The sequence below is a fragment of the Pseudophryne corroboree genome, unplaced genomic scaffold, assembly GCF_028390025.1.
Source record: "Pseudophryne corroboree isolate aPseCor3 unplaced genomic scaffold, aPseCor3.hap2 scaffold_1795, whole genome shotgun sequence".
In the NCBI taxonomy this organism is placed as follows: domain Eukaryota; kingdom Metazoa; phylum Chordata; class Amphibia; order Anura; family Myobatrachidae; genus Pseudophryne; species Pseudophryne corroboree.
This window is the reverse complement of record NW_026968433.1, coordinates 30,065-39,134: the sequence shown is the minus strand read 5'-3', so window position 1 is coordinate 39,134 and position 9,070 is coordinate 30,065. Positions and strand designations below refer to the sequence as shown.

General features: G+C 45.7%; 1 non-coding gene across 1 annotated transcript; it reads left to right on the top strand.

Moving 5' to 3' along the window:
- Positions 1-2,613: 2,613 nt before the first annotated feature.
- On the top strand, positions 2,614-2,777 carry LOC135002860 (U1 spliceosomal RNA). Its single transcript, XR_010204008.1, has one exon. It is a non-coding gene; the product is annotated as a U1 spliceosomal RNA (small nuclear RNA).
- The last annotated feature ends 6,293 nt before the right edge of the window (positions 2,778-9,070 follow it).

Here is a 9,070-nt window from a genome sequence, read left to right as displayed (position 1 = left end):
CGCATGCGCAAGGGTGGTCATTCCGAGTTGTTCGCTCGGTAATTTTCTTCGCATCGCAGCGATTTTCCGCTAATTGCGCATGCGCAATGTTCGCTCTGCGACTGCGCAAAGTAAATTTGCTATGCAGTTAGGTATTTTACTCACGGCATTACGAGGTTTTTTCTTTGTTCTGCTGATCGTAGTGTGATTGACAGGAAGTGGGTGTTTCTGGGCGGAAACTGGCCGTTTTATGGGTGTGTGTGAAAAAACGCTGCCGTTTCTTGGTAAAACGCGGGAATGTCTGAAGAAACGTGGGAGTGTCTGGGCGAACGCTGGGTGTGTTTGTGACGTCAAACCAGGAACGAAACTGACTGAACTGATCACAGTTGTCGAGTAAGTCTGGAGCTACTCAGAAACTGCTGAGAAGTGTCTATTCGCAATTCTGCTAATCTTTCGTTCGCAATTTTGATAAGCTAAGATTCACTCCCAGTAGGCGGCGGCTTAACGTGTGCAATGCTGCTAAAAGCAGCTTGCGAGCTAACAACTCGGAATGAGGGCCATTATGTGTAAAAGGGCATTAATAAAGGTTGTCATAATGTGTAAGACGCATTATGTTTATAAGGACATTAATGATGTGTCTCATATGTGTAAGGGGCATTACTGTGTGGAATTATGTGTATAAATGCATTACTAATGTGTGGCATTATGTGTATAAGGTGCTCTAATATGTAGCGTTGCGTATAGAAAGGGCATTTACTGTGTCGTCTAATGTGAATAAAGAGCAATAGGGTGTGGTGTAATGTAAATAAGGAGCAATTCAGTGTGATGTAATGTGAATAAGGAGCACTACTGTGAGAAGTAACGTTTATAAGGTAAAGTGATACTACTGTGGGATGTAATGTGAATTATGGACACTATCGCGTGATCAAATGTGAATAAAATTGCAGTACTGTGTGGCGGAATTTTAATTGGGGGTACTATTGTGTGGACATGCCCATTGCCAGCAAAAACACACCCCTTTTTGGACTGTGCGCCAAATGTGCGAACTGTTCCTGTTTAAAATATAGGGGGTACAAACACCAAAATAAGTACTGTTATGGGTGAGGGTTGATGGTGCTGGGAAAGAGGTGCAAGGTCAGAGGCGGAACCAGCGGTGGTGCTAGGGGGCACCAGGCAAAATCTTGCCTAGGGCATCATATTGGTTAGGGCCAGCTCTGCCAAAGGGCCTTGTGGGGGAAATGTCTTCAGTAAAAGCATTCCCTGTGTGTGTGGTGTGTCGGTACGCGTGTGTCGACATGTCTGAGGAAGAAGGCTATATTAGAGAGGAGCGGGAGCAAATGAATGTGGTGTCTCCGCCGACACCTGATTGGATGGATATGTGGAGTGTTTTAAATGCTAGTGTAAACTCATTGCACAAAAGATTAGACAAGGCTGAAGCTTTGGGACAGTCAGGGTCTCAACCCATGCCTGATCCTATGTCGCAGGGACTGTCAGGGTCTCATAAGTGCCCACTATCCAGATTGTTGACACAGATACCGACACGGATTCTGACTCCAGTGTCGATTACGATGATGCAAAGTTACAGCCAAAATTGGCAAAATACATTTGATATATGATTATGGCAATAAAAGATGTTTTGCACATCACAGAGGAGCCCCCTATCCCTGACAAGAGGGTACATATGTACAAGGGAAAGAAGCCTGAGGTAACCTTTTCCCCTCACACGAGCTGAACGAGTTATGTGAAAAAGCTTGGGAATCTCCTGCTGATTTCCAAAAGGATTCTTATGGCGTATCCTTTCCCATCAACGGATAGGTTACGATGGGAATCCTCCCCTTGGGTGGACAAAGCATTAACACGCTTATCCAAGAAGTTAGCCCTCCCGTCCCAGGATACGGCTACCCTCAAAGAGTCTGCTGACCGCAAACAGGAGATTACCCTGAAGTCCATTTATACACATTCAGGTACCTTACTCAGACCGGCAATTGCGTCTGCCTGGGTGTGTATGTGTAGTGCTGTAGCGGCATGGACGGATACCCTAGATAAGGATACTATTTTATTGCCCCTGGGGCATATAAGAGATGCTGTCCTATATATGTGTGTATGCAAACTACAGGTGCTGCTGCATGGCTCACACCCTTTTACTTGTCTTGTAGAGCAACTCTGGAGCTGTTACTGGGTCCAGCTGCTGCAAGAAATCAGCTTGAATGCTTCAGGGGCTGGGGCATGGCCAACATGAGCCCCACACTGATGGGGGTGTATAAAGCGATCTAGGGGTCATCCAAGCGCAACCCCACAAAGGCCGCCATGCCCTGCGTGACCATTTTCTCTTTTCATATGCAGATGAGGGTTGCAGCCAACTATACCCATTGCTTGGATGACATCACCATATGCGAATCCATCTGCTGCAGGCCTTCCCCCAGGAATGCTTGCACTAGTTGTTGCATTTGGTTTGTTGTTTGGGGGGTGCTTCAGTATTAGGCAGCCTTCTGCCCTCACACATTCGTCTGAAAATGTGTTCTCCCTGCAGTTGTTGTCCCCAGATGAGAGTTCCCTTGTGCTGCCTCAGTTGAATCTCCTTTACTTGACGGAGGTGTGCCTGAGCAGCGGCCCTCCCCAGCCCTATCTCAAATCATACTTATTTTGCTTAGGTGATACCATGGTCATGAAGATTGTTTTCCCAGGGTGAGGTTCATTCATTGCATTCTGGGTATGCTGACCTCTGTGATTTCCCCAAATGTGGGAATCTCGACTGCATAATTTGTGGGGGGGGGGGGCTGCATTTGTGCTTTCCCCTGGTTGGCTCTGGTATAATTTAGATCTCATTGTCTCAGGTCTCTCTCCAGCCTAGTTTGCTGTCTGTTTCCACTTCTCTTTTCTTGAGCCCCTCCCTTCTATGCCCTTGCGCACTATCCTGACTTCTCCCGTCTGCTTACTTTGTGCCTTCCAACGCACAATGCGAACTACAGGTGGTGTTGCATGGCCCACACCCTTTTATTTGCCTTACAGAGCAGCTCTGGAGCTGTTACAGTGCCCAGCTGCTGCAAGAAATCAGCTTGAATGCTTCAGGGGCTGAGGCATGGCCAACATGAGCCCCACACCAAAGGAGGGTGGGGGGTGTTCAATGCGAACTAGGGGTCATCCAAGCGCCCCTTTTCTCTTTTCATATGCAGATGAGGGTTCCAGCCAACTTTGGCCCACTGCTTGGATGACATCACCGTATGCAAATCCGTCTGCTGCAGCCCTTTCCCCAGGAATGCTTGTACTAGTTGTTGCATATGGTTTGATGTTTGAGGGTGCTTCAGTATTAGGCAGCCTTACGCCCTCTCATTTTCATCTGAAAAGATGTGGTCTCCCTGCAGTTGTTGTCCCCAGACAAGAGTTCCCTTGTGCTTCCTCAGTTGAATCTCCTTAACTTGACGGGGGTGTGCTCGAGCAGCCGCCCTCCACAGCCCTATCCCAATACATGCTTTTCTTGCGTATGAGATCTCTTGATCATGAAGATAGTTCTCACAGGGTGAGGTTCATCCATTACATTTTAAAGTAGGAAGGTACAAATGACATATTCAAATTACATATATGTGCTGGATTCAAATGTTTTCCCCCCTTCCTTTCTCAATTGTGCCCATCAGCAGCTATTCTAATGTTGCTGCCAATGGGTGTGACACATTCATTTCTTCTGTGGGGTACACTGGACTCCACAAGGATTCACATTGGGGTGTAGAGTAGGATCTTGATCTGAGGCACCAACAGGCTCAAAGCTTTTGACTGTTCCCAAGATGCTCAGCGCCCCCTGCTCTATAACCTCGCTTCCATGAACAGGGAGCTCAGTTTGTAGTTGGTGCCTTCAGTAGCAGGCCACTTAACAGGGGGCTGCCTCAGGCAGCCTATTCTTAGCTATTAATTTTGACAAGAAAAGAAGAACTTTTTTTTATAAGAATCTACAAGGGCTGCAGCAGGTTAGGTCTAATAGACATCTTTACTGCAGCTCCATCACTCCCAGCGGCGCAGTATACTCCCGTGCCCTGGTTGCTGGGTCACTGCAGCGGAGGCTCCGGTTTCTTCCTAAGGTCAGTCACACACACACCGCCCTCCGGGATCACGAGGCCGCTGATGAAAGGGAGGTAAGGGACTTCTGTGCCCACACTATACCGTGATCCAGCGTGGCTGTAGGGGGTGGGCCATGTGCGCACTGGCGTGGACACTGATTACTGGGCAGCCGCTCCACTAGCCACCAGGGACAGTTAAGGAGCACAGCTCTGGGGGGGTTTTCTCTTATATTAACCCCATTTTGTATTACCCGCAGTGCATTGTGATAGGTAATAGAGCCTGATTCAGGTTGGATTGCAATCGCAATAAGCAATCCAACTGCAAAAATTGCTAAGAGCATACGCATGCGCCTGCATTTTCTGCGGCACCCCGCAGATAATGCGATCGCTTCTGACTGTCAATCGGTGCTGGGGGGGGGGGGGTCAGCAACAATCCATTTCCAAGTCGGAGATGGAGCGGTGCATGGGCAGGGCTACAAAATGGGGTCGGCAACGGAGAAACAGGAGGAACAAAATGGAGATTCAGGAAAACAGGCCACACCCCTACCTATGAGACCATGCCTCCTTTTTACCGTTGCGCTGCTTATCTGCGCGCACTGCATTACAATCTCCCTCGCTGCCTCTCTGGGTGTCACCAATGATAGTGACACCTTTGCCATGCTTGTAGCAGCTGGTCCTAAGATCTACGCCTCCAGCCCTGAGTGTTTGCCCTTGTGACTTGTTGATCATCATAGCGAAGCAGATTCTTACAGAAAACTGCAGGGGCTTAGATTGAAAAGAAAAACATTGACGAACCCATCATTTCAGCAACAGGGTCTGCCACACGGCTGACTGAAATGACTGGTTGGTTTGGGCCCCCACCAAAAAAGAAGCAATCAATCTCTCCTTGCACAAACTGGCTCTACAGAGGCAAGATGTCCACCTCATCATCCTCCAATTCCTCACCCCTTTCACTGTGTACATCGCCCCCCTCACATATTATTAATTCGTCCCCACTGGAATCCACCATCTCAGATCCCTGTGTACTTTCTGGAGGCAATTGCTGGTAAATGTCTCCACGGAGGAATTGATTATAATTCATTTTGATGATCATCATCTTCTCCACATTTTCTGGAAGTAACCTCGTACGCCGATACTAGAAGGTAAAAGGACCCCAACACCACCCCCATGGCGACCCCCAGGTCGGGGTGTGTGTGTGAATGTAAGGCCCCCAGCAGAGAGAGCAGCAGCAGAAGTAGTGTCAGAGGGCGTAATCCAAGTTTCAGTAATGGCTAGTAGGTGTAGGGAGTTGGAAATGAAAAGGTCATGAGTGGAAACCAGTTTGTTATAAACAGATCTGGCATTCCAGAGGGCACAGGATAGGGGGTATGAGTTTGTGGGAGAGATGTGAATTAGATTTTCAGGGTTGCTGTAGCGATGAGGTGGGATTAACTTTGAGGGCAGGGATGATGAGAGAGTAGTGATGGTACGGGTGCCTGAGCTAGGAGGGGAAACTGCAGGAGGTGGGCAGGGAGGGAGGTCAGTGTGATGTGGATGGGGGTGTGGGGAGGTGACAGGGAAGGGAGAGAGGGAGCAGGGCTGAGTTGTGGGGTAGCAGGACCATGGGGCAGAGGTGAATGAAAGTGGGGTAACAGGAAAGGTGGGGGAAGGAAACAGAGGGATGGAGGGGAGACAGAGGAGGGGAGAGAGGAGGAGGTGGAGGAGACTAGGGGGGAAGGCTAAAGATACATTATTAGGTAGACACTGAGTGATGTGGGAAGTATAAGAAAACCTTGACATAGTGTTAAGTAGGTAAATAGGTTGAGGGAAAGTGGAAGTAGGAGAGGAGACTGTAAGGCAATCCGAGCAGAAGAATTGCAGAAATGCAGGTGAGAAAAGCAGTGTAGGCTCAAGGGGTGTAGATTTAGTATGAAATGAGTCAAAAGCGTAGATAAAGTGGGTGCAGAAAAGTATTTGGAGTGTAAGAAATGAAAGGATTGTGAGAGGTTTAAGAAGCAATGGTAATTATGTTAGATGTTTTAAGTGTTTGCAGGTAAAATTGCATTGGTGCAGCTGTGCTTAAAAAACAAAATTACAATAATACAGATACAGGCATTTGTAGGTGAAATGGATGGTTTATGAAATGTCCAAGTAAGGTAGTTCTGTGCTATGTAATCAGATGCAACAATCAGGAGGTGAGTGATCTGAGGAGTAAGTGACTAACATTTGTTATTAGTTCTTCAGTTTTCTTTGTTTTGTTAGATTGGTGTGCTTCTGTTTTCCTTCTTTTTCACTTCGATTGAACGCTGATTGAACACTGCTGTTATGTGTCAATTTTATCACGCTTTGATAAAAATGCACGCTTAGATCAATAAATGCACAGCCAAATGGCTTTGCACAGCCTACACCATTGGACTTAAGTAGAAGACTATTACAAGTGAAACCAATAATTGAAATCTGTAACCACACCCCACCCCCTCAAATGCCAGGCAATAAATTACCTTAAAAACAACAACCAGGCATTCCACAAAGATTAAACTGGGTCTATATCATTCAAAACTTTAAAAAAGTACTTCAAAATCACATACTATGCAATAATGTTTCAATTTGCATTACCCAGCAGAATTAGCTTTGCATATATAGATATAGTGCAGCAGAATATATTGGTGGTTGTAGTCAATTGTAATTACTCAGCAGAATTAGCTTTGCATATATAGATATAGTGCAGCAGAATATATTGGTGGTTGTAGTCAATTGTAATTACCCAGCAGAATTAGCTTTGCAAATATAGATTTAGTGCAGCAGAATATATTGGTGGTTGTAGTCAGTTGTAATTACCCAGCAGAATTAGCTTTGCATATATATAGTGCAGCAGAATATATTGGTGGTTGTAGTCAATTGTAATTACCCAGCAGCAGCTCTACTGCACTCAACATCACCAGTGCTCACAATATATATAATGCTATATACTATGCCATAGTGGTGCTTACTATATAACACCTCCTACTGCGTTCCCCCTGGCAATGAGCATGACACCCAGAGAGTGAAACCCCTGGCAATGAGCATGACACCCAGCACGTGAAACTCTTGGCATTGAGCAGTTTTTGTAAAAGTAATTAGAAGCTTTACTGTAGGGCATAGTGTATCACAGATATTGTGGTGAGTGACATAATATGTTCCAAAGGGCATTAATGTGTGGGGCTTAACATGGTGGAAATTACTGTACTTTTTTCCCTGTGGTGGCCGAGGTCTGTTGGTGCAGGGTCAAGAACTGGGGTGTAAGGTAGTCTTTGCCTGCAAGGCTACGCCCATTTTATGGAGACCATACCCATTTTTGCGAGGTCACGCCCCCCCATCCCATCCGGAGCGCTCACGCAAATATCGTTTTTTTTATATATATATATATGGGGGAGGGGCACAATTTTTAATGCCAATGGTGGCGGGGGGCACGCATTTGAAGCCAAATTGTTTAGAAACACCCCTGCAAGAAAATATCTGCAAATCCAATGTTACCATAAGTGTGGCATATACCTGCGCTTGCTCGCGGGGTGAGAACATCTCCCTAATTGAATTCAGCGATATGAATAGAGGTTGTGCAGCAGCCACAGAAAGGGTTAATCTCTGCAGCTTGTCACTAAATTACATTGTTGCAATTTTAGCTGGGAGCTGCAATAATTACTCTAATACATAACACAGCCAACACTTCTATATTCACACAATATACTGCATGGTGAATATAGAAGTGGTGCTTACTAAACAGCACCTCCTACTGCATTCCACATCACCGCTGGTTACACTCATATCAGGCCCATAATGCTGTATACTATGCCATAGTGGTGCTTACTATATAACACCAGGTGCTGTGCAGTGGTCAAAACACACTAACTGGTCCCATGCTGTTGTTGAACTAAAGGCCTATACACACGATGAGATTCGGTCTATGCTAATAGGTTTAAAAAGGTTACATAAAAGCTACTTTATGTATTTATTCATTAAAGTTTTTAAGTTGTATTTTACAACCATACAATGATATGATATATAATGTATCGTATAATCATTACATAATGTTGATGGCATTGAATTGTCTCTGCCTTGACTAGTGGCAGCAGCTTCAGCACTAGGTGGAAGTGGATCTTGATCTTTCCCTATTTTACCCTCCACCTTTTTGTTCTCCATTTTTTAATGTGTGGAATTATATGCCAGTAATATATCTGGAATTAGACGGTGGTAATGTCTGGAATTAGATACCACTAGATAGATACCAGATATCACTGCATACCCTCCAACATTTTACACACAAAAATCGGTACAAATTAGAAAAAGGGGCGTGGTCACGGGTAAAGGGGGGCGTGGTCACGCCCCTTTTCCTATACTTTCAATGGAAGTTTGGAGAGCCAAAAATAGGTACAGACCATGAAAAAAAGGTACTGTACCTATTAAAAAGGTACAGTTGGAGGGTATGTCACTGTGACTGGAATGATGACATATGCACAGTGACAGGACACTACCACAGCACCCTACAGCAGCCATATGCGGCACAAGACACTGGAGTATTAGTAATGTACTGTAGTATACTGAGCACCACAAGACAATGAGCAGTGATACGGAGCACTGATGAGATTACTAGAACTGACACTGAGCAGCCAGATGCAGCACTGGACTATTAGTAATGTTCTGTAGTATACTGAGCACCACAATGCAGCACAAAACAATGAGCAGTGATACTGAGCACTGATGAGGATACTAGAACTGACACTGAGCAGCAAGATGCAGCACTGGACTATTAGTAATGTACTCTAGTATACTGAGCACCACAATGCAGCACAAGACAATGAGCAGTGATACTGAGCACTGATGAGGATACTACTGAGAACTGACACTGAGCAGGAGAGACACACTACAATTTCATCTTGCGCCTCTTTTTTTATTTATCTTTGCATCATGTGCTGTTTGGGGCTATTTTTTTAAGTGCCATCCTGTCTGACACTGCAGTGCCACTCCTAGATGGGCCAGGTGTTTGTGCTGCCCACTTGGGTCGCTTAGCTTAGTCATCCAGGGACCTT